The sequence below is a fragment of the Symphalangus syndactylus genome, chromosome 20 (genome assembly GCF_028878055.3).
Source record: "Symphalangus syndactylus isolate Jambi chromosome 20, NHGRI_mSymSyn1-v2.1_pri, whole genome shotgun sequence".
Lineage (NCBI taxonomy): Eukaryota > Metazoa > Chordata > Mammalia > Primates > Hylobatidae > Symphalangus > Symphalangus syndactylus.
This window is the reverse complement of record NC_072442.2, coordinates 54,006,365-54,029,164: the sequence shown is the minus strand read 5'-3', so window position 1 is coordinate 54,029,164 and position 22,800 is coordinate 54,006,365.

Below are 22,800 nucleotides of genomic sequence, written 5' to 3'. Positions count from 1 at the left end.
ATACATATTATATATAACTATAACATATAGCCAGTTCCATTTCTACCTCCAAATACCATGTCTTCATTCTACCACTCAGCTTAGTTTCTGCCAAGAAACTCCATTCCAACAAGACCACTTCTCAAGCTCTGGGTATGACTTTTATCGAGGGCCACTCTGTATACAGCTCAATGTGCCAGACGCAAGGGAGACAATGATGAAAGGTGAGGGTCATACTCAGGAGGAGTTCATGATCCATTTACCTGGGAGCCAAACCTGGCCATTTCAGCCCCTAAAGATGGAGAAGTGGCATACGGGAAGAGTTATATAATACATGTAATATGTATATCATATAAATGTATGTAGTATACATAATATAATATATAATATGTAACATGTATATGATATATGTTATCTGTATACATGTTATTATATATGTACCTATGTGTTATATATGTAACATGTATATTTATATAATGTATATAGTATATATTATATAGCATATTATAACATATGTTATATATTATAATATAAATGTATAAAAATATAATATAAATCATAAATATATAATTATAATATGTAATACATAATACAGTATATGAGGGGAGTATTTGAGAGGAACTTGACCTTCAAATGGAGACCTGTTATTTTTAGTGCTGGATATTGAAAAGAAAGTCTGATCCTTGACAGGGCAGGCTTTTTATATTTTTTATGTTTCTTTCTCTAACCATAAAAATCTAATAATATGAGCCAGGCGCGGTGGCTCACGCCTGTAATCCCAGCACTTCGGGAGGCCAAAGTGGGCGGATCACCTAAGGTCAGGAGTTGGAGACCAGCCTGACTAACATGGAGAAACCGTGTCTCTACTAAAAATACAAAATGAGCCAGGCATGATGATGCACGCCTGTAATCCCAGCTACTAGGGAGGCTGAGGCAGGAGAATCGCTTGAACTGGGGAGGCGGAGGTTGCAGTGAGCCGAGATCACACCATTGCACTCCAGCCTGGGCAACAAAAGCAAAATTCTGTCTAAAAAAAAAGAAATCTAATAATACATATTCATGGCAGAAAATTAGGAAATATGTAGATAGATAAATAAATAAACAGTATCTACAACCCCAGGACCGAGACATAATAATGGTTCACATTTTAAGAGTATTTTCTAACAGTCATCTATAAGCATATACGCATAGGCAGACACCCTCACACACACATATACATTTATTGCTTTTCTTACCAAATCGGAATGGTGCTGTGTATGCTTTTATACTGCTTTCTCCATTTCTTATTACCCTATGAACATTTTTGCATGCCATGAAACATTCCTCAGGATCAATAATTTTAAATGACTATAATAATGATATAAACATACCATAATTTGTTTAACCATTTCCATATTGCTGAACGCTTGGGAGGCCTCCAGTTTTTCTTCATTGTAAGTAATGAGGCAATGATATCCTTGTACAGTACATTCATCTTCACGCACATATTTGGTTTCCGGAAATATTATTAGTTTCAAGAATCCTGTATAGTGGGAAGTATTTTCATCACAGCTTAAACACAGTTTGGGTTCTGGTTTTAATTATGGGCCCCATTGATATGGAGATTCGTTTGACACTTTATGAGTGAAACTATAAGCCTTTGCAATTTGGGGGAAAATGCTAGATTCGGGTGAAGTGGTTCTTGAGGTGAATATTCAGGCTGATCCAGGGTTATATTTTCTTTTTTTGGAAGCAAAAGGAAGATGGAGTTCCACTTCCTCCTGTCTTTTGGCTTTGGTCTGCCTCACAGGAATTCAGCAGGAGACTGAGAGGAAAGAGATTGTTCAGCAGTCAGCAGAAATGCATTTTCTCTGGTTTCTTCCTTCTCTTTTGCTAGCATCACCTCCAACACGATTCCACACCTCCGCAGCTTCAGCCTTCGCTTGGCGATTTGGTGCTCCTGTAGAAAGGTTTCTCGGCCGGGCGCGGTGGCTCGCGCTTGTAATCCCAGCACTTTGGGACGCCGAGGCGGGCGGATCACGAGGTCAGGAGATCGAGACCATGATGAAACCCCGTCTCTACTAAAAATACAAAAAATCAGCCGGGCGTAGTGGAGGGCGCCTGTAGTCCCAGCTACTCGGGAGGCTGAGGCAGGAGAATGGCGTGAACCCGGGAGGCGGAGCTTGCAGTGAGCCGAGATTGCGCCACTGCACTCCAGCCTGGGCGACAGAGCGAGACTCTGTCTCAAAAAAAAAAAAAAAAAAAAAAAAAAGGTTTCTCATCATTAGGTTTTGATGAGACTGGCTTAGTTCACGAAAGAAAATAAGCAGGTTTGCTCTCCCCTTGCAGGCTAGTGTGAGGCCAATTAGGCCTGTGATTTATTCTGCTGAAAGAAAAATCTCCCAGGTCAGAAGATGGGAAAGAAGTGTGGAAATGCTTCATGTTCACCAGGTAAAATCTCAGTAATTCAAACTTGGCATCAGCATGACCTCCCTGAGTTCAGGGCATTTCAACCACAGCAGGCTCAGCCCAGACTTCCGTGAATGCTTTCTGTTTGAAGACTCAGTTTTCTTGTTCGGCTTTGAAGGATTTTGTTTTAATATAATAATTCTTTGGTAACTTCCTCATATCAGTTGTCTGTTCTCTTTCTTCTGGATGCTGGACCTCTTAAATTCATCTTCTTTGACTCTTCTCCTTTTTTCTTTTTATTTTCTTGCTTTCTTCTCTTTTTCTCTATATATTTTGAGGCTTCCTCAAATACGTGCAAATATCCACTATCAAATTTTAAAACATTCACTTTCACATTTGTGTTTTGCAAAAGCTCTTTCTTTTTCTCTGATTCCTTCATTCTTATAGCATTCCATTTTTTTTTTTTTTTTTTTTTTTGCTCTTGTTGCCCAGGCTGGAGTGCCATGGTCCAATCTCGGCTCACTGCAACCTCCGCCTCCTGGGTTCAAGCAATTCTCCTGCCTCAGCCTCCCGAGTAGCTGGACCATTACAGGCATGTGCCACCACGCCTGGCTAATTTTTTTTTTTTTTTTTTTGAGACGGAGTTTCGCTCTTGTTGCCCAGGCTGGAGTGCAATGGCGCGATCTCCACTCACCGCAACCTCCGCCTTCCAGGTTCAAGCAATTCTCCTGCCTCAGCCTCCCGAGTAGCTGGGATTATAGGCATACACCACCACGCCTGGCTAATTTTGTATTTTTAGTAGAGACGGGGTTTCTCCATGTTGAGGCTGGTCTCGAACTCCTGACCTCAGGTGATCCACCTGCCTTGGCCTCCCAAAGTGCTGGGATTACAGGTGTGAGCCACTGTGCCAGGCCCCAATGCCTGGCTAATTTTGTATTTTTAGTAGAGATGTGGTTTCTCCATGTTAGTCAGACTGGTCTTGAACTCCCAACCTCAGGTGATGCACGTGTCTCGGCCTCCCAAAGTGCTTGGATTACAGGTGTGAGACACTGCGCCTGGCATAGTATTCTACTTTTGTTTGAAGAATGCAATCCGTCCTCAATTTCTCTAATTGTATTCATTATAAGATTTTGTTTCATTTTTAAGCTTTCTTCTATTTTAAAAAAATTATCATTATTTCTTTCTGAGTCAGTTTTCTGTTGATGTGTCTATTATTTGCTATCATACTGCGTGTTCCCCAATTGCCTGGTAGAGCTTTGTGTCTGATCCTATGTAAGAACTGGGGACGAAGAGGTCCGCCTGAGAGTTTTGTGAGCATGGTGAGCCTACTGTATGATCAGGCTGCAACTTAGTATAAGTGGGTGAGAATCTGGGGTTTTGCAGATGTTAGAAAAAGTTATACTCTGGGTGGCCAATATTTACTTTAACTGTCCTTATCTTCCCCAGGGACTAGCTTACTTTTTAGAGAAAAATCTTGACATTTTTGGCTTGGAAGAAAATGCTTGAGTGTTTGTTATTTTTCAGGGACATGGAGAAAGTGGTGTATAGGCCTTTAATTAATACTCTTATCCAGGCCCATTCCTCACTTCTTCCCTCTTTTGTGTCTTCCACAGCCTTCTGGTTCTACCACCCGCCCTGGCTAGCTTCTCAGCTGCAGCCTCCTCTGTTTGCATTGTGGGTGTGGAATCATCTGCTCTGTTTCATCCATCAATACACCTCCATCTGCTTTTAATCTAATTTTAATTTTTTATGATTATGAAATGATTTAAATAGACAAAAATTATTAGGTACCCACCACCCAGATTTAACACATATTAACATTTTGCCAGATGTACTTCAGGTTCCATTTACTTTCCATTGTTTAGAAACGGATTCAACTCTTTCCCTTACTGATGTTACTTATCCTGTTTCCTTCTCCGTTATGTGCTTGTGATTCAAAAAGAAATGACTGCATTATTATTAGGTTTTAAGAGAGATGAGAAGCAGAGATATGTACCTGGTTTGCCATCTTAAACTGGTAGCCTAGCCAGATCTTTACTGTAATAATTTAAAAGACTTTGATCTAGTCTGGTATTTGCCAGTTTACTTTCAATAGGAACTTGGCGGAATAGAAAGTAATCAGATTTCACTGCAAATAATGAAGTTTTGCTTTTCCTTTAAGCCGTTCAACCAATTATGTTAAGTTCCTACTATGTGCTTAGCATTTAAATAAAATCTTTGGGGGAAATACAAAAGAAGGCAAAAATATGGTTTTTGCCAAAGAGTTAGGAAGACAAAATTAATGGGCATGCTGATCTTTAAAGGTTAGACATGTAACTTCTAGCTGTGTGATGCTTTAAAGTTTATAAATTGCTTTGCCAAGGCTCCTCATTTGATGTCTAAAACAACTAAAGTGAATGAGGCATGGATCATGTTATGAGTCTATTTTAGAGAGAAAAGGAATTAGTGTTGAACATAGGCGGAAGGCTGTATGATGAGGCAGTCCTTGGCCTGGAATTTTGATGTGTATGCAGTGCCCAGGTGATGGAGAATTGGAAGGTGCCCCCAACTACTATCTTTTCCACTGCCTCATAATGAATATCCTTTCTTAGCACGAAAAGAAAAGAGGCAGGGCGGGTGGCTCATGTCTGTAATCCCAGCACTTTGGGAGACTGAGGAGGGCAGATCACTTGAGTCTAGAAGTTCAAGACCATCCTTGGCAACACAGTGAGACCTCACCTCTATAAAAATTACAAAACTTAGCTGGGCATGGTGACACATACCTATAGTCCCAGCTACTTGGGAGATTGAGGTGGAAAGATCACCTGAGCCCAGGCTCATACCACTGCACTCCACCTTGGGCAACAGAGCAAAACCGTGTCTCAAAAAACAAACAGAAAGAAAGAGAAAGAAAGAGAGAGAGAGACAGAAAGAGAGAAAGAGAGAGAGAGAGAAAGAAGGAAAGAAAGAAAGAAGGAAAGAAAAAGAAAGAGAAAGAAAGAAGAAAGAAAGAATGGAGGGAGGAAGAAAGAGAAAGAAAGAAAAGAGAGAGAAAGAAAGAAGAAAGAGAGAAAGAGAAAGAAAGAAAAGAAAGATGACTGAGGTTTCAAGAGAAAGTGGACTCTACAAGGTTACAAATGGAAAATTATGAGAAGTAAAGTCATCATTTCTTTCTTTCCCAATTAAGCAATTTTTTATTCAAAAAGTTATAAAGGCTATAGTTTTACTACAAGGGCCCTTCCATCACACATGCAACAGCTAATCACATTGAACGCTGACTGGGCTTTCAATGTGGACTAAACATATAGCATGGAACAGGTACAGAATAGAATGCCAGGATTTAGGGATTTTGTGGACTCTTTTTTACTAAAGTATTCCTAGTTAATGAAACAGGGCCTGTTTTTCTAATTATAAAGAAATAAAAAAGCAATACATTGTCATTGTAAAAGATTTAGATAACAAGAAACACAGTAAAAAAGCAAGTAATAATCATCGCTCATCAAGGGCTATTACTTCCAGCAATGACGGATGAGGTCATTTGGATCAATTCTCTGTCTGTGAACATCTACAAAAGAAAGGCAAATATGAAAAAAAAAATCCTTATGAAGCCATTGCAGAATTAATGAGACAGTGAAGAATTACCAGGCCAAGGTCCATGGGGAAGACAGAAATTCAGAAGTGAGATCGCCAGGCAGGGCTGTTTTCTCCTGGAAGCACTGCTGATTCTACGCGTTGCTGGAAGACGAGAGGTAAGTCAGACTTCAGACAGCTTTGCCGAGCTAGAGGAATCAGAATTGGAGATCAGGACTTGCTAACAGTAGAAACATTGATGAATCAGCTGGAGTTGCGCTGGGACCTTCAATGACTGCCCTTCGGGAGTAAAGATGAACCAGAAATAATCTAGCCATCAGTCTCACATCATCTCGGTGGCCCAATCATGACAGAAAAGATGAGAAAACCAAGATTAATAAGGATGACCTAATTGACATTTACGGGAAATTGCATCTAAGAACCACTGATTGCACATTCATTTTCTTTTCTTTTCTTTTTTTTCTTTTCTTTTCTTTTTTTAATTAAAGTTCTAGGGTACTTGTGCACAATGTGCAGGTTTGTTACATATGTATACATGTGCCATGTTGGTGTGCTGCACCCGTTAACTCGTCTTTTACATTAGGTATATCTCCTAATACTATCCCCCCTCCCTCCCTCCACCCCACGACAGGCCCCGGTGTGTGACGTTCCCCATCTTGTGTCCAGGTGTTCTCATTGTTCAATCCCCACCTATGAGTGAGAACATGCGGTGTTTGGTTTTCTGTCTTTGTGATAGTTGGCTCAGAATGATGGTTTCCAGCTTCATCCATGTCCCCACAAAGGACATGAACTCATCCTTTTTTATGGCTGCATAGTATTCCATGGTGATTGCACATTCATTTTAAGATCACATGGCACATTTACAAACTAAAAAGAAAATTTAAAAATAAAACAATGTTGAAAATGTATCACGGACATCTTTTTACGTCAGTTACAGAGTTTATGGTGCATTTTTCTTTTATTTATTTTTTTGTTTTTCCTTTTACTGTGACCCCTTTGGTACATTTTTAAATATAAAGGTCCACTAAGCAGTCAGGAGTGTCATAAAGTAGGTGTTACAGTGGCTCAGTCTTTTGCTGTTTAAAAACACATTTTTTATTTGCATGGCACGGTGTAACCGTGTCTCATGTCAATGCATTTGGTCACCTGCTGTGATTTTCTTCTTGATTTATGCCATCTTGGCTTATCATAAACTAGTAGAATGAGTATTTTATCTGCAGAATTTTCTCCTGATTCCCTCTAGGAAACTCAGTCCTAGTCAGACCTCAGCTGGGGTTAAAGGGTGGGTGCAGTCACGGACTTGGGGAAGGATATTCCCCTCCCCAGTTCCAGAACTGTAGAGATAAGTAGTAGAAACAGAGAGGAGGGTAGTCATGATTTGTTGAATTAAATGGAATTTATTTAAAATAAATTTCTTTATTGCAGTAATAGATGCACATGATTAAAAAATTAAAATGTTTGAAGGATTTATAAATGTAAAAAACTATGTTTTATCTTTTCTACGGCTAAATTCTTTTTCTCAGAGGCAATGACTTTGAAGTCTTTAAGCTATTTCTACTGGTAGCTGTAAATAATATGCCTATGCTGCAATATACAGATTTGTTTCAATTGTAAACATTATATTTTGACGTTGGACTATGATAGGTGAGGATTTATCTCATTCATAATTTCGTTCCCACCCTTACCTTCTTATCCTCTTTTCTTCAATTTCAACATTAGCTCTTTTTAGGCCTCTATTTGTTACACTTATGCAATATTACATATTTGTTTATTGTTTCATCAATTATAGACAGTATCCCTCAACTCTCCTTTCCCTCTCTGCCTCCCAGCTTCTGCCACCTTTATTTAAAAGCTTTACCGCCAGGTGGGTGGCTCACACCTGTAATCCCAGCACTTTGGGAGGCTGAGGCGGGAGGATCACGAGGTCAGGAGTTCAAGACCAGCCTTGCCAACATGGTGAAACCCCGTCTCTACTAAAGATACAACAAAAATTAGCCAGGCCTGGTGGTGCGTACCTGTAATCCCAGCTACTCGGGAGGCTGAGGCAGGAGAATTGCTTGAGCCCGGAAGGCAGAGGTTGCAGTGAGCCAAGATAGTGCTACTGTACTCCAGCCTGGGTGACAGAGTGAGACTCCGTCTCTGGAAACGAAATTAAAAAAAAAAAAAACTTTACACAATTAGAACTGATTTCACTTACATTCTATTCTGGAAACACAATTGAGTTGTTTGCATTTTATCTATAGAAAAAGAAGAAAGTTGAAAAACAGTGTTTACATTATTGTAACTATATAAACATTATTCACTCTGAAACCAGGTACTATAATAACACTTACTTTTTGTATTACTTTTTGTTTTCCTGGGTTTCAAATGGCATCTTACTTTTCTTTGTACCACTTGCCTTTCTTATATCTCTTTTTCTGCCCTCTTCACCCAATCACACATTGCACTGCTGTTTTTCCCCCTCAGATCTTTCTCCAGGGGGCTCTGTTCTTGTTCATCATCTGAACTGCTTGTTCCCTAGGTGGTCTGGAACTTCCTATCACTGCTTTCTTGGATTGATTCCACTGGATTCTACTTCTCATTCTCCGTTTCTTGGCATTTTCTCTCCTTTTCCTGTAGAATAACCTCAAGTAAAATTCCTAAAGACATGGTTTGTGGGACACAAGCTTTCTGAGTCTTCTATGTTGGAACATGATTACATTTACTGTTTACATTTGCTCACTGATTTGGCTTAGTTGAAAATCATGTTTCTTTAAAAAGTTTGAAGATATCTCATAATTATTTTCTAACTTAATTATGTAATCCCTTAATTATTTTCTGACCCCTATTGGTGTTCATCAAACTGATGAACAGTTTGATTTTAGTTTGTTTCTAATTCTCGGGGGGAAAGTGTTTTATTCTCTTTCAGGGTTTTGAATTTTTACCTTTAGTCTTTTAAAATAATGAAGTAGGAGGTGTGGCTTTAATAAAAATGTAGGGCCCTTTCCAACCTTGATTATTGTGGCATTCAGCTCTGAGAAACATACTTACATTGCTTGTTTGATAACCTCAGTTCTTCTGCTCATTAAAAAAACTTAAAAAAAAATTTTTATTGGCTGGGTGCGCTGGCTCACGCCTGTAATCCCAGCACTTTGGGAGGCCGAGGCGGGCGGATCATGAGGTCAGGAGATCGATACCATCCTGGTTAACACAGTGAAACCCCGTCTCTACTAAAAATAAAAAAAAATGAGCCGAGCATGGTGGTGGGCACCTGTAGTCCCAGCTACTTGGGAGGCTGAGGCAGGAGAATGGCGTGAACCCGGGAGGCGGAGCTTACAGTGAGCCCAGATTGCACCACTACACTCCAGCCTGGACCACAGAGTGAGACTCCATCTCAAAAAAAAAAATTTTTTTTATTAACCAGATATTAGGCTTCAGGGATGGCTCCCCAAGGTCTAATCTTTTCTCTAATATTTTTTATTCTTAGTTTTTCAATCTTTTTTTTTAATTCATTTGACTTTGTTAGCAAATTTTCTTTGGGGGTTTTAACTTTGGTTCTTATTTTTTAAATCTATTGTTATGGAAATTTTTGATAACATTATATATCCATATAAATGAAAGAGTTATGGCTTGCTAAGAAAGCTAGACATCTCTTCCTCATTTCCCTTATTACTTCTCTGCCAGGACCATTACTTCAGTTTTCTGTTTTTAAATAATTTGCTCACATTCCTTCTCTTTCTACTCTTCATTTTTGTCTCTCTTTCTCCTCCTTCTCCTCTACTTCTTCCTCTTTTTTAAAGTTTTAAGCAGTTGACTTTTTAGAAGATAAGGTTCTTAGCTCTCTGTCTTCCCTTCACCTCCACCAATTATCACACCCTTTCCAGCCCCATCTCCCCTGAATTATTTATCTATTGCCACAAAATTCAACATAACAACCAACCACAAAACATCAGTGGCATAAAACAAAAATCTTGTATTTCTCTCTCAATTTCAGGATTTAGATGATTTATGTCCAGCAACTCTACTGGCCTAGACTAAGCTTTCTCATGTATCTGGGAGTTGGCTGGTGTTGGCTACTCTAGACTGGAGGCAGCTGGTGTGACTTGGCAACAGGGGTAATTTGGTTCTGCCTCTTTGGTCACTGATCTTTCACCAAGTTACCCATGATACGTTTCCATGGAAATGAAAGAGGCACAAGAAGGAAAGTTTATCTGAAGCCTCTAATAACATCTCATTGGTCAAAGCAAGGGACATGATTGATCTCAAGATCAAGAGGCAGGTTATGCCATCCTACCCATGGTGGGGTTACATGGCAACTGTGAAGTTACAGAGCAAAAGGCATGGGTAAAGAAAGAGGTGAAGAATTGGAACCATCATTGCAGCTCTCCCTCTCTGTACCTACATACGAGAACCCTATATCCTAGTTTTGGTTGGATCGATATTTTCTCTTTCTCTACATTTTGTTTTTTTTCTGGAGCATTTCTTTATAACTTTTTAATGACTTAGTTCAGTTTCTAACTTTTAAAATATTCCAACTTTATTGGGAGGCCGAGGCAGGCAGATCACAAGGTCAGAAGATCAAGACCATCCTGGCTAACATGGTGAAATCCCATCTCTACTAAAAATACAAAAAATTAGCCGGGTGTGGTGGCAGGTGCCTGTAGTCCCAGCTACTTGGGAGGCTGAGGCAGGAGAATGGCATGAACACGGGAGGTGGAGCTTGCAGTGAGCCGAGATCACCCCACTGCACTCCAGCCTGGGCGACAGAGTGAGACTCCGTCTCAAAAAAAAAAAAAAAATTCCAACTTTACTTCTAAGATGTTGGACATTGCATCAAAGATTCTAGCAATTTCATCTTCCTGAACAAATCTCTCCAGGATGTTTCAGATCTGCTCCAGTCTGGACTGGTTGCCTTTCACACTGACATGTGGCTGTCATCCTGAGGTCCATATCCGTAAGAATTCTCCATTATTCTGAAGAGTTCTACTTTCTCTTTTCTGACTTTAATCCTCTGCCTTCTGTAGCCATGTCTTCCTCTTTCTCAAGTTTACCCCCTCATTTTAGTGATGCATATTCGCCAATAGCTTCCTGAGAAAGGGTCCATGGGAGGTATAGTTTTTGAGACCTTGAATCTATGAAAGAGCTTTATTCTGTCTTTAAACTTGATTGACAGTTGTGAAAGATAAAAGTCTAAAGTTTTTGGAAATCTTCAGACCAGCACTTCACAACATGTATTACTGGGTTCTGGAGAAGTTAGTATATGGTGAGCCCTAAAATACATTTCGAAGATAGGGCAGTTTGATAAACACTGCATCAAAAAGAGTTAAACTAATTTCTCTACTAAGAACTTCTTGGAGCTTTTAATGTGCTAATGCATATTGTGATTCTCCAAGAAGGAGGATGTACTGCGTGATGTCTTCAAGCCTTATTTGATCATGGAAACTTTCTTCATCTTGCATCTAAAGGGAAAAAAGTTTCACAGAACAAACATTTAGAAATGGTATAAAAGGATTTTGAAGTTGGGTGCCCTAGTTTATGTCCTACAAAGAGGCAACTTCTTCTCGCCCCAGTGCCCTCCTCCCAGCTACTCCTAAGAAGCCAGCCCTTAAAATACTTTGATTACTATGGATAATTTTCAGAATGAAGATGTGTGCAGGTAGGAAGGGAATAACAAATCAATAGACTGTGTGTCCAACATAGAGACCAGAATGGAAGAATTTAAGGTTAAAAAATGTGTATAGTGAAATTATCTTAAAATATTGGCCTTTTCGCAGTTTCTGGTAAGGGACTTATCCCCCAGTCTGTCTGCCTCCTTGACTTGAGGATGATAGGCACATTTAAAAAATAAATCTATCAACATCTGTTTGGGGAAAACATCCTCTCCCATTCTCAGGCCATGTGGTCCTGAGGAGGCTGATCTCATCCTCTGGCTCAAGAATGGTTGTGTGACCTGGTCTGGGCTGATGAAAATCAGCTATGCAGATTTTGTGAGAACTATTTGAGAAAAGAGACATTCGTTTTTTGTTTGGATTGCCTGTGGTTTGGACACTGCAAGCCTAGGACTGCCAGTGGCCTTTTCTGATCCCTTTTTTTGGAGACACTGCATGAAGATGTAGCCAACACAGAGGGAAGCAGAGTCAAGAGGAAGAAATTCCAAAGTTCCTGGAGACATCCTTTGAAAGCCCACATCAGCCTTGCATGACCTGTCAGTTCCATATTGGGACTTTTCAGTTATTGAGGCCATGCATTCATTTTTAGGTTTCAGTTAGCTTGAATTTCTATTACTTTCTTTCTTTCTTTCTTTCTTTTTTAAATTTCTATTACTTTCAATTAAAAGAGTCTGCATTAGCAGAGTTACTCTGCCTCCCTTAGTCTCACATGCTGCTGGGTTGAAAGGGGAATGCAAATGGAAATGCCTTTTGCATAGTTAGAACTCATTGGTTGTTAGTTTCCTTTTCCACACGGGTTTTTTTTTTTCCTTTTACTTCAGGAAAGAGTGTCCTAAAACATGGTGGTCTACTGAGACCAACTAAGGAGAAAGCAAAAAGTCAGAAATCCAGGATACGAAGTATTCCCAGGAGCTCTGTACATTAAACATTGGGATGGGAGCTTGATGTTGACATGAAAAGTGGCTCAGTGCACGTCAGGATGTTGGATGGGTAAGCCCAGCTCCAAACAGCACACATACATCAATTCTACACACTGTTTCAGAGAAAAGTGGAAACATATATGGATTCTGGCAAGTTCTGGGAAACGTTGCCCGCAGAAGGAAGCAGCAGAAACCCTCTAGCAGAGCAAGGTGGGCGGTTATTTGGTGGTGCATGCTGGCCACACAGCTGTGCTTGTCTGCCCCGATCTGCTTGTAACTCACACATCTTTTTTCCCTACAGGCCAATTCAACCATGGTTTTTTGGTTTTTGTTTTGTTTTGTTTTGTTTTGTTTTGTTTTGTTTTGTTTTGTGACGGAGTCTCGCTCTGTCATCCAGGCTAGAGTGCAGTGGTGCAATCTCGGCTCACTGCAACCTCCACCTTCCAGGTTCAACCAATTCTCTTGCCTCAGCCTCCCGGGTAGCTGGGACTACACGCATGTGCCACCATGCCCAGCTAATTTTTGTATTTTTAGTAGAGACTGGGTTTCACCATGTTGGCAGGCTGATCTCGAACTCCTGACCTCAGGTGATCCACCCGCCTCAGCCTCCCAAAGTGCTGGGATTACAGGGGTGAGCCACCGTGCCTGGCCACCCATGGGTTTTAAGCAGAATTTCTTTGGCCTTCTTTGGCATGTAAAGAAAATCAAAGGTTTCGTGGGTATAAGCACAGTCTGGTTGGACAGACATCCTGTTGTGGATGCTGGCTTTTCTTTGCCTTGGTTAACAGTTTCCTTTCTGGATCGATAAGTACCATCCTGTTTGTTTCTTGTTGAGGATTAAAGATTAGGAAAAAATAGATTAGTTTGCGGATTAGGGCAGCTTAGCTGTACACCTAGAATGGCTGGGTGTCCTTTGCCTACTATTTCCTCTAGCCCAACACACAAGTCCACAACACACACATACATGTATGTACATGCATTCATGCATATTCACATGCTCATGCATCCACATACATTTATGCATATTTACCCATGCATGCTCAGTGTCCTTCATGTTCCAGACTCAAATACGTAGACAGTCTGCTGACAGCCGGCAATTCCTGCCTCACTGGAAAGTATCTAGCATGGGGAGTGGGGAGGTGGGTGGGGAGTTTATCAAGGTCTTTTCTGCAGTCTCCCTCATTGTGTGGAAAGACTGAGATTAGTGCCTGGAGAGAAACAAACTGCAAGAACTTTGGTTGCATCTCCAGAAGACAGCCTGCCTCTCCCTGGGGTAGTATCTGCTGTGTTGACTTTTGGCTCATTCTCTGTGAAGGAATTGTTTATACTGAGAAGTAAATATGGGAGGACAAGCAGAGAGAAGGAGAGTGTGTATTTATGTGTAGGGGGTGGGGTTCAGGCAGAGCTTGCCAGCAGTTCTGGAAGCATTTGTGACATCAGCATTGGGCACTGGGAAGCATCTCAGGCTGGCAGGAGGGTCTTGAGTTCTCTTGCTCTCCTGGGATGCCACGACACATCTTCCCCAGGAGCAAAGCACTTCATCACATCCCTGTGCTTTGCAGACCTCTGAGTTCCAAAGGCGCATTGCCTCCTTCACTTTTACATTGCAGGCCTCAACACAGATGACCTCTTCAGAGAGGCCTACCTTGGTCAGGCCTCTGGACAAGTAAAGCAATCTTCTTGAATCATCCTCCAACTCCACCCCATTAACTCCCTTCCAGTGGCTATCAGTGCCTGAAAGTATCTTAGATGCTTTTTATGTTCTCTACTTCCCCATGCTAGAATGTAAGCTCCCTGAGGTCCAGGGATCTCTGCCTTATTCCCCACTTGTCTCCATCATATTGAACAGTTGGAATGTGTCATAGGTGCTTGGTAAATGCAGTATTTGCTGATCCACTGACCCATCGCATAGATTTTCTGAGGACTGAGAGAGAGCAGTTAATCAACTTAATTCTCTGATTTAAGGATGTGAAATACAAGAATAACAAACCGTCATTAATGTCTTCAAAAAATGCATTGCACATTCTCTTACAGTGTGACGATTAACATTATATGTCAACTTGGTGAGGATATGGTGCCTAGTTGTTTAGTTAAACACCGGTCTAAATGTTGCTGTGAAGGTATCATTTAGATGTGATTAACATTTGAATTAGTAGACTTTGAGTCAAGCAGATAGCCCTTCATAATGTGGGTGGGCCTCATGCAATCAATTTGACTTAGAGCAAAGATTGAGGTTTCCTGAAGAGGAAGGAATCTCCTCAAGATGGCAGCATAAAAATCCTGCCTGACGGAACTTGCAGTGAGCCGAGATAGCACCACTGCACTCCAGCCTGGGCGACAGAGCGAGACTCCGCCTCAAAAAAAAAAAAAAAAATCCTGCCTGAGTTTCCAGCCTGCTGTCCTGCAGATTTCAGACTCAAGACTGTAACAATTCATACCTGAATTTCCAGCCTGTTGGCCTGCCCTGTGGATTTCAGAATTGCTAGTCCCCATAATTGTGTAAATTTTGTGAGCCAATTCCTTAAAATCTCTCTCTCTATAAATATATACTACATATACACGCCCATAGGCATATGCTTAATGCTTTAACTTATTATTTCATTTAATCATTACTACAACCTTATGAATAGGCATTGTCTCTATACTTACTATATAATATGAAAACCAAGTTTCAGAGAGGTTAAGTAACATAGCCAATATCACACATCTGGCAAATCATGGAGTTTGTGCTCCAGCCCGAGTCTGTCCAATGCACAAGCATATGCTTTTATCATCATGCAACTTTAAAACTGGAACATGACTCAGAAATGGCTCTTGCCTTTGAAGGGCTTGTGGTGTATTACAGGGAAGTATAGACAGAAATAATTGCAATTTTCAGGACAGAGATTGATAAAAGATAAGTTTTATGAAATTTAACAGGAGAGAAAGATCAGTTTAGCTTCTGTGGATGGTGCGGAGCTTAATGGATAATAGTTTCAATCTGGGCTCTGAAGAATGGATAGGAAGGACTTGGATACTTGGAGCTAGAGAGGATGTCATTGTAGATCTGTACTGTGAAGTAGAAATAGAGTGTGAGCCAAATATTAGAGCCACATATAGAATTTTAAAATTTCTGGTAGCTGAATTAAAAAGGAAACAGGCAAAATCAAATTAATAGTATGCTTTACTTAGCCCAACATATCTAAAACACTACCATTTCAACGTGTAATCCACATAAAATTGTTAATGAGGCATTTTCACATACTTTTTGCACCAAATCTTCAAGATGGTAGAGCACTTCTCCGTTTAGCACATTCTCAATAGAAAAAAATTATAAGTGAGATATTTTGGTTGTTTCTTTTCTAATACATCTTTGGAATCTTGTGTATATTTTCCCTTAACAGCACATCTCAATTCGGACTAGACACACTTCAAATGCTCAGTAGCTCCATGTAACTCACGGCTACCGCATTGGACAGCAAAGCTGTAGATAGAGAGCAGGGCAGGGCAGAGACCAAGTGACAGGGAGGCTAGGTGCAGGTGCAGGACTTGGAGAAGGATGGTCAGCCTGGAGTGGAAAGGCAGGTGGGGCTGGATAATGGAGAGCCTCAATAAAGTGTTGAGATTTTAGTAACGGGTAAAGAGGAGCCACCACAGGTTATGTGAAGAGGGAAGAGCGCTCTGTCTTAGGAAGACATCAGCATGAGGGGTGAGTGGGTCATGGAATGGCTAATGGGGAGAGAGACCAGCTGGAGAGCACTGGCAGTGGTTCCCCTGGAGATAATGAGGCTGAACTGAGGCTGTGATGCTGGGGATAGACAGAGTGGCAAATGCCACTGGATAAGAGTTTGCAGGCATTGGTAAAGGAGAGGGAGCCACAAGGATATTAAGAGGGGACTCTGAGCTTTCCATACTGGGTGACTAGGAATATAGTGTGAAACAGGCAGCTCTAGAGAACTACCAACAGATTTTACAAGAGATTTCATCTTCTCTCACTGTGGGATTTGAAACAGTCTCCAGGACCTCTTCCCTCCTCCTTGTTGGGGAAAGACATCTGGTTCTCAGACCCTCTCCAGCAGGAAGAAGGGTGATTGTACTATCAAGCCCTCAAGAACGTCCCTGCATCAGCAGAGCTCCATCCATCCCTCATCTTGTTAGAGCTGCGTGACCCTGAGCATTTACTGAATGTCTCTAGGTCTTGGAATCCCCAGAAGCACCACTCCCCAAGTGGTGTGGTTAGATAGCAACTGGATCCTGCTGTCCGATATGCGTCTAATGATCTGTTATTACATGCTTAGTGCGTCTCTAACTGCTCTAATGAGCTGGAAGTCTGGAGGAGGAATGACAAAGATTTACAGCTTTTCTTTGGGAAACCGTCCACATGTCATGGGAGGGATTAACTGGACCAGGCATGACTCCCAGCTCAGTGGCTGCTGATAGCAACAGGGACCATAAGAATCTTGGGTGATTAGAGCCCTATGTTATCACGGACGCCTTCTTTGTCATTGTTTATTTTAGATTGTGGCCATCCAGGCAGCCGGCTTGGTGTGTGTCAGACGTACTTAATAGAGAGATAATTTAGGACTAAGAACGTGTGAGATGGTTCTGGGGGAGATGGAGAGCGAAGGGGTAGAGTCGTTCCCAGGTTTGATTGCTGCATACTTTGTTATCTAGGGAAGAGCTCCTGGGGACTTCTTGGATACATCTCCACTTCTACAGCCCCCCTTCCCTTAATCTTCTCACAGCCCTTTAGTTACTTTTGGAGTCTTGATCTTCAGGTCTCAGTGTTGCTGCCTTGAATGGTTCATCTTTAATTTCAGGTTGCATCCTTTTCTTTTTCAAGGTTCTTATTCTTTCCCTCCTTTTTTCTGTTCTAGTTCCCTGTTCCACTTCCTTCTTTTCTGGAATTTTTTATCATCTGTTCCCATTTATTTGCTGAAGTACACGGTGAGTGAGGCTCTTCATGGAACCTCCACCATTTTTATTTACCTCACGTTGTGCCTTACACGTTCTCTTACCTTTTCTATTTGCTCAGTTCCTATAAACTTTATAAAGCCTTTTCTTCACTTTTTTTTTCCTCATTGTCGTTTGATCCCCTCCTCCCCGCAAAAAATCAACCTGGAAGGGTCTCCCTGGCACAAGGAAATTTATCAATAGATCATCACCAAAAAACCCCCACAAAAACCCCAAAACTGTCCTGTTGAAGGTGAAAAAGACCTTTAATAGGATCCAGACCATAAGACTATAGGGGTTAGCACAGCTCACTGGAAAACATGACATATTAAACCAATATTTTCGTGTTTTTTCTTAACTAGATAGTCAGAAAGGAATCAGTTCCAAAGTCTGTAAGACTCAAAATTAGAAATGGAAGAAAATAAAGCCTATGATTTGGATTCTGTCATTGACATTAGCCCTGTCACAATGCCAAGGAGTTTCAATAGTTCTCTAGGGGACTGTTTATCAAAACCACAGAAATTGTCCGCACAAGAGCACAGAAAACTCCGCTCTGGATCTGCTCCTATCAAGCCCTCTGAATACATCTCTGTCTTAGCATTTTCTGCAAACACAGGGGGAACACTAATAGCCCAGCTCCCTTCTTAATAATCCAATTTGGATCAATTGACCAAATCATTATTCAAAGCCTTCTTTAGCCTATTAATACTCGATTTGTATAGGCTCCTAGGATAATGAGTTCCATATGGCATGGGGTGACTGTGTCCACTCTGATATTTTTAGAGGAGTTCGAACTTGTGCTATGCCAGTTGGGCAGGTGTCTTTTGACCTCTTAGTGTCCTCCAGGGACAACCGCCCAGGTGCCCTCTGTACAGTGTTGTTCCCTCCAATATCCTTTGTCATGAGAGGAAGCTGCCCCAGCCAAGCAGGAAGGAGCATTTTTTTTCTCAATTGGTTGCAAAACTGAACAGAATCCTGGAGCTGAGTTTCCCATCATTGTTGCTTCGTGGTGCTCTGCATACAGACTACACTCGTCTGCCTTTAGGGCAGCACAGAAGGGCACTGGGATTTGCACCCAGATCTCTTGTTTTTAGTCTCTGTGCTGTTCTTTACTGGCCGTAGAACCTTAAGCAAGTCGTTGAATCCTCCTCAGCCTTAGTTTCTTATGTGCAAAATGGATGTATAACACCTGCCTAAATTGCTTCTCAATGTATTTGTGAGCAGTGAATGAGATGGGGGAGTGTTTTGAAATGGTAATGTGCTACATAAAAGCATTGTAATGATTGTTGTCATCCTTTGGGTAGGTGATTGATTGTTGGATCCTCTTTCTGCAGGAGCATGGCATGAGGTCTCTCTTGCTTCTCTCTTCTTGGCCACTCCCTGGCCTTCCTGTTTGTCTCCCCTTCTGTTTTTTTGAGTTGGAGTCTTGCTCTGTTGCCCAGGCTGGAGTGCAGTGGCACAGTCTCAGCTCACTGCAACCTCCGCCTCCCCAGGTTCAAGCAATTCTCCTGCCTCAGCCTCCCTAGTAGCTGAAATTACAGGCGACTGCCACCATGCCCGGCTAATTTTTTTGTATTTTTAGTAGAGATAGTGTTTCACCATGTTAACCAGGCTGGTATCAAACTCCTGACCTCTGGTAATCCACCCACCTCGGACTTCCAAAGTGCTAGGATTACAGGCGTGAGCCACCGCACCCAGCCTGGGGAACTCCTTTTAAGTGTGGGCTGGAGTAGCCCCTGAGACTGATTATTTCATTCTAGGGTGGGGGCATTTCTTACCCTGCCTTAATCACCTTTGAGCAGCGAAGGTTAGACCAACACTGTGAAGACAGATCTTGCAGGTTCGGAAGAACTCAAACTACGAAGGGTGCGGCTCATTTCCAAGGGCAGATTTTCAGAGGAGGCTAGAAATAAAAGCTGGTTGGGGATATCTTTCCAAAAGGAGATGGGGTAACTGTGTCTGAGAAAACTGGGCCCATGGTACTGTTTCTGATTCCAGTGGGCATTAAATTCTTGACACATGCTTTCTCTTTTTCTTGAAATGCCATTCCTTTTTGGTTATACTTTTTATTTTTTATTTTTATTTATTTATTTATTTTGAGATGGAGTTTTGCTCTTGTTTCCCAGGCCGGAGGGCAATGGCGTAATCTCAGCTCACCACAACCTCTGCCTCCAAGGTTCAAGCGGTTCTCCTGCCTCAGTCTCCCGAGTAGCTGGGGTTACAGGCATGTGCCACCATGCCTGGCTAATTTTGTATTTTTAGTAGAGACAAGGTTTCTCCACGTTGGTCAGGCTGGTCTTGAACTCCTGACCTCAGGCGATCTGCCCTGCCTTGGCTTCCCAAAGGGCTGGGATTACAGGTGTGAGCCACTGCGCCCAGCCTTGGTTATAGGTTTTTGAAAATATTTTGCATGCTTTATAAGCGTTAGCTTTTAGTGCTGACTACAACCTTTCAAGGGTGATATTATTGCGTCTTCCATTTTGCAGATGAGGAAACTGAGGTGCTGAGGTGAGGCAACTTCCCCACACCACCTGGTGATGGAATTGGTATTCCAACACATTTTGGTCTAATTCTACAGTCCACGTGATTATCCACGAAGGGGAAGTCACCAGTGAGGGGAACTGTGAGAGTCACTGTGAGACTTCCCAGTGCATCACATGCTCCTGACCTCAAGAATGGCTCCTAAATTGCAAAAGAAATAACCAAAGGAATATTGCAACTGGGGAAAATCCATGCTCATGCTGCAAGGCCATCCACATGCTAAAAACGTTGAGGAATTTCCCCAACATAGGATTTGACAAGATCAGAGAATCTCAGGAAGCAAAGGACAGCTTGACCACACCTCCATACCACCCCAGAGTGCTGGCTGGGGGTTTAGTTAGCAGGGGCAACAGAAGCCACGTTGGCGACTGGGTGAATGGGGTAGGATGAGGTTCTTTCATGGTGCCCCTCTTTTTCTCCTTAAGCATTGCTCTTTCAAACGATCGGGACCTAGAATCCAGCTACAGAAGGTGGCAAACCTTCTCTCCTATTCTGCTTGCACTTCGTCCAGCAGAAATTCCTTGCATTTGGACATGGTCATCTTCCCAGTGCCCGACCCTGGGAAGCCACAGTGTTTTCACTGTGTGTTTATGTTTTCGAGGCATTTCCACGGGCCTCTGAGGGACATCTGTGAAAGTTCATGTTCATTTTGTCATCGTGCCCAGGAGACCTAGACTTCATTCTTTAGAACAGAGATATTTCTATAGATTCTTCTTCTCTCTCTCCTCTTCCTCCTCTTCTTTCCCTTCTTTTTCATCTTCTTCTCCTTCTCTTCCTTCTACTCTTTCTCCTCCTCTTGTTCCTCTTTTTCTCCTCCTTCTGTTCCTCTTCCTTCTCCATCTTTAAGCTAATATTCATTTTATAAAAGCTATTGATTTTCACATATTAAAAAGTCAGGTAGAGCTTGAAGACCTTTTAAGAAAAATAGCAGTTCCTTCACCTACCCTTTCCCCCTACTCCCAGAAACAAAATCTTTCCACTCTTTTAATTGTTCATCCTCTATATTTCTAAAATAAATATATGCTTACATTGCCTTTCCTTGACTTGCTAATTTAGAAGTTATCTACTGAGACAATATTATGGTGGCTGATAATTGAGATCTTTCACACCCATCTACTCTTGCCCTTCACCACACCCCAACCCACATACATGCCCATTCTCTTCCCAACAAAACTTTATTACACCTTTTAGTGAAATCATTATTCATAATTCTGTGGCCATGTAAATATTGCTACTACTGAGCTAAATATTGTACTTCCCTGGTAGTATACATTTTTTCCTTTTAAAACTTTTGCTTTCCTGGAAATTAGTAAGCCTTTTAAAAATTTGTTTATCCCAGCACTTTGGGAGCCCGAGGTGGGTGAATTATGTGAGGTCAGGAATTTGAGACCAGCATGGCCAACATGGGGAAACCTCCGCTCTACTAAAAATACAAAAATTAGCCCTGCATGGTGGCACATGCCCATAATCTCGGCTACTCAGGAGGCTGAGGCAGGAGAATTGCTTGAACCTGGGGGTTGTAGGCTGCAGTGAGCTGAGATCATGCCATTGCACTCCAGCCTGGGCAACAGAGTGAGACTCTGTCTCAAAAAAAAAAATTTGTTTGACAGGTATCACCTAATTCCATCGCTCCTGTTTTTCCCTTGCAGTCCTCCGTTCTCTGCTCCAGTCAGCCCGGTGTGCTCTGTGGCTCTCCTGCCTGGTGTCGTCTTGATATTTTCCTTTGTGACCACTCTGGGATTTCCCTGTGCTGCTGTCCTGTGTTAGAGCCTTTTTCGTGTACCCCCAATTACCCCCTTTTCTTGAGGTATGCACTCACTTTCATGGAGAACATCCTCCAGTAGCTTCCTTGAAAAATGACACATGGGAGGTATATTTCTGGATTCTTTCCATGTCAGGAAATTGTCTTTATCCTTTCATACTTGACTGATGGTTTGACTAAGTATAGAATTTTAGGTTGGAAATAATTTTCTCATAGATTTTTGAAGGCACTCCTCTGTTTTTCTCTACTACCTTCAACTCCCGGTAAGCTTTTAAGGTTTTCTTATTATTTTGTCTCTTGGTTTGTGTCTTTCTCCACTCATTGTGCTGGTTGCTTTGTAGATTATGTTGATCAAAGGACTTGTGTCCTACAGTTGTGGGAATTTTTTTGAATATGTATATTTTTTGATAATTATACCCTGACTGCTTCCTCAGTTTATTTTTTCTTGAACTCCTTATTATAGGATATTGGCTTCCTGAATTGAACCTCTAGTTTTTGTTGTTGTTTTTTCAACTTTTCCTTCCTATTGGCTATTTATTTTTGGTTCTACTTTAAGGGAGCGTTTCTCAACTTATCCATCTCTTCTTCAAATCGAAAAATATTTAACTCTTAGATTTTAAATTTTCATATTTTCTTATTCTCTAGTTGCTTCTTCTTCTTCTTCTTCTTTTTTTTTTTTTTTTTTTTTTTGACAGAGTCTTGCCCTGTTGCCCAGGCTGGAATGCAACAGTGTGATCTCAGCTCACTGCAACCTCTGCCTCCTGGGTTCAAGAGATTCTCCTGTCTCAGACTCCCAAGTAGCTGGGATTACAGGCACGTGCCACACACCCAGCTAATTTTTTGTATCTTTAGAAGAGATGGGGTTTCATCATGTTGTCCAGGCTGGTCTCGAACCCCTTACCTCGTGATCCACCCACTTCAGCCTCCCAAAGTGCTGGGATTATAGGCGTGAGCCACTGCACCTGGCACTAGTTGCTTCTTTTGTTTCTTTTGTATATCCTCTTATTCTTGTTTCATGGTGGCAACCTTATTTCTGCAAGGGCATTCATAACAGTTTTTC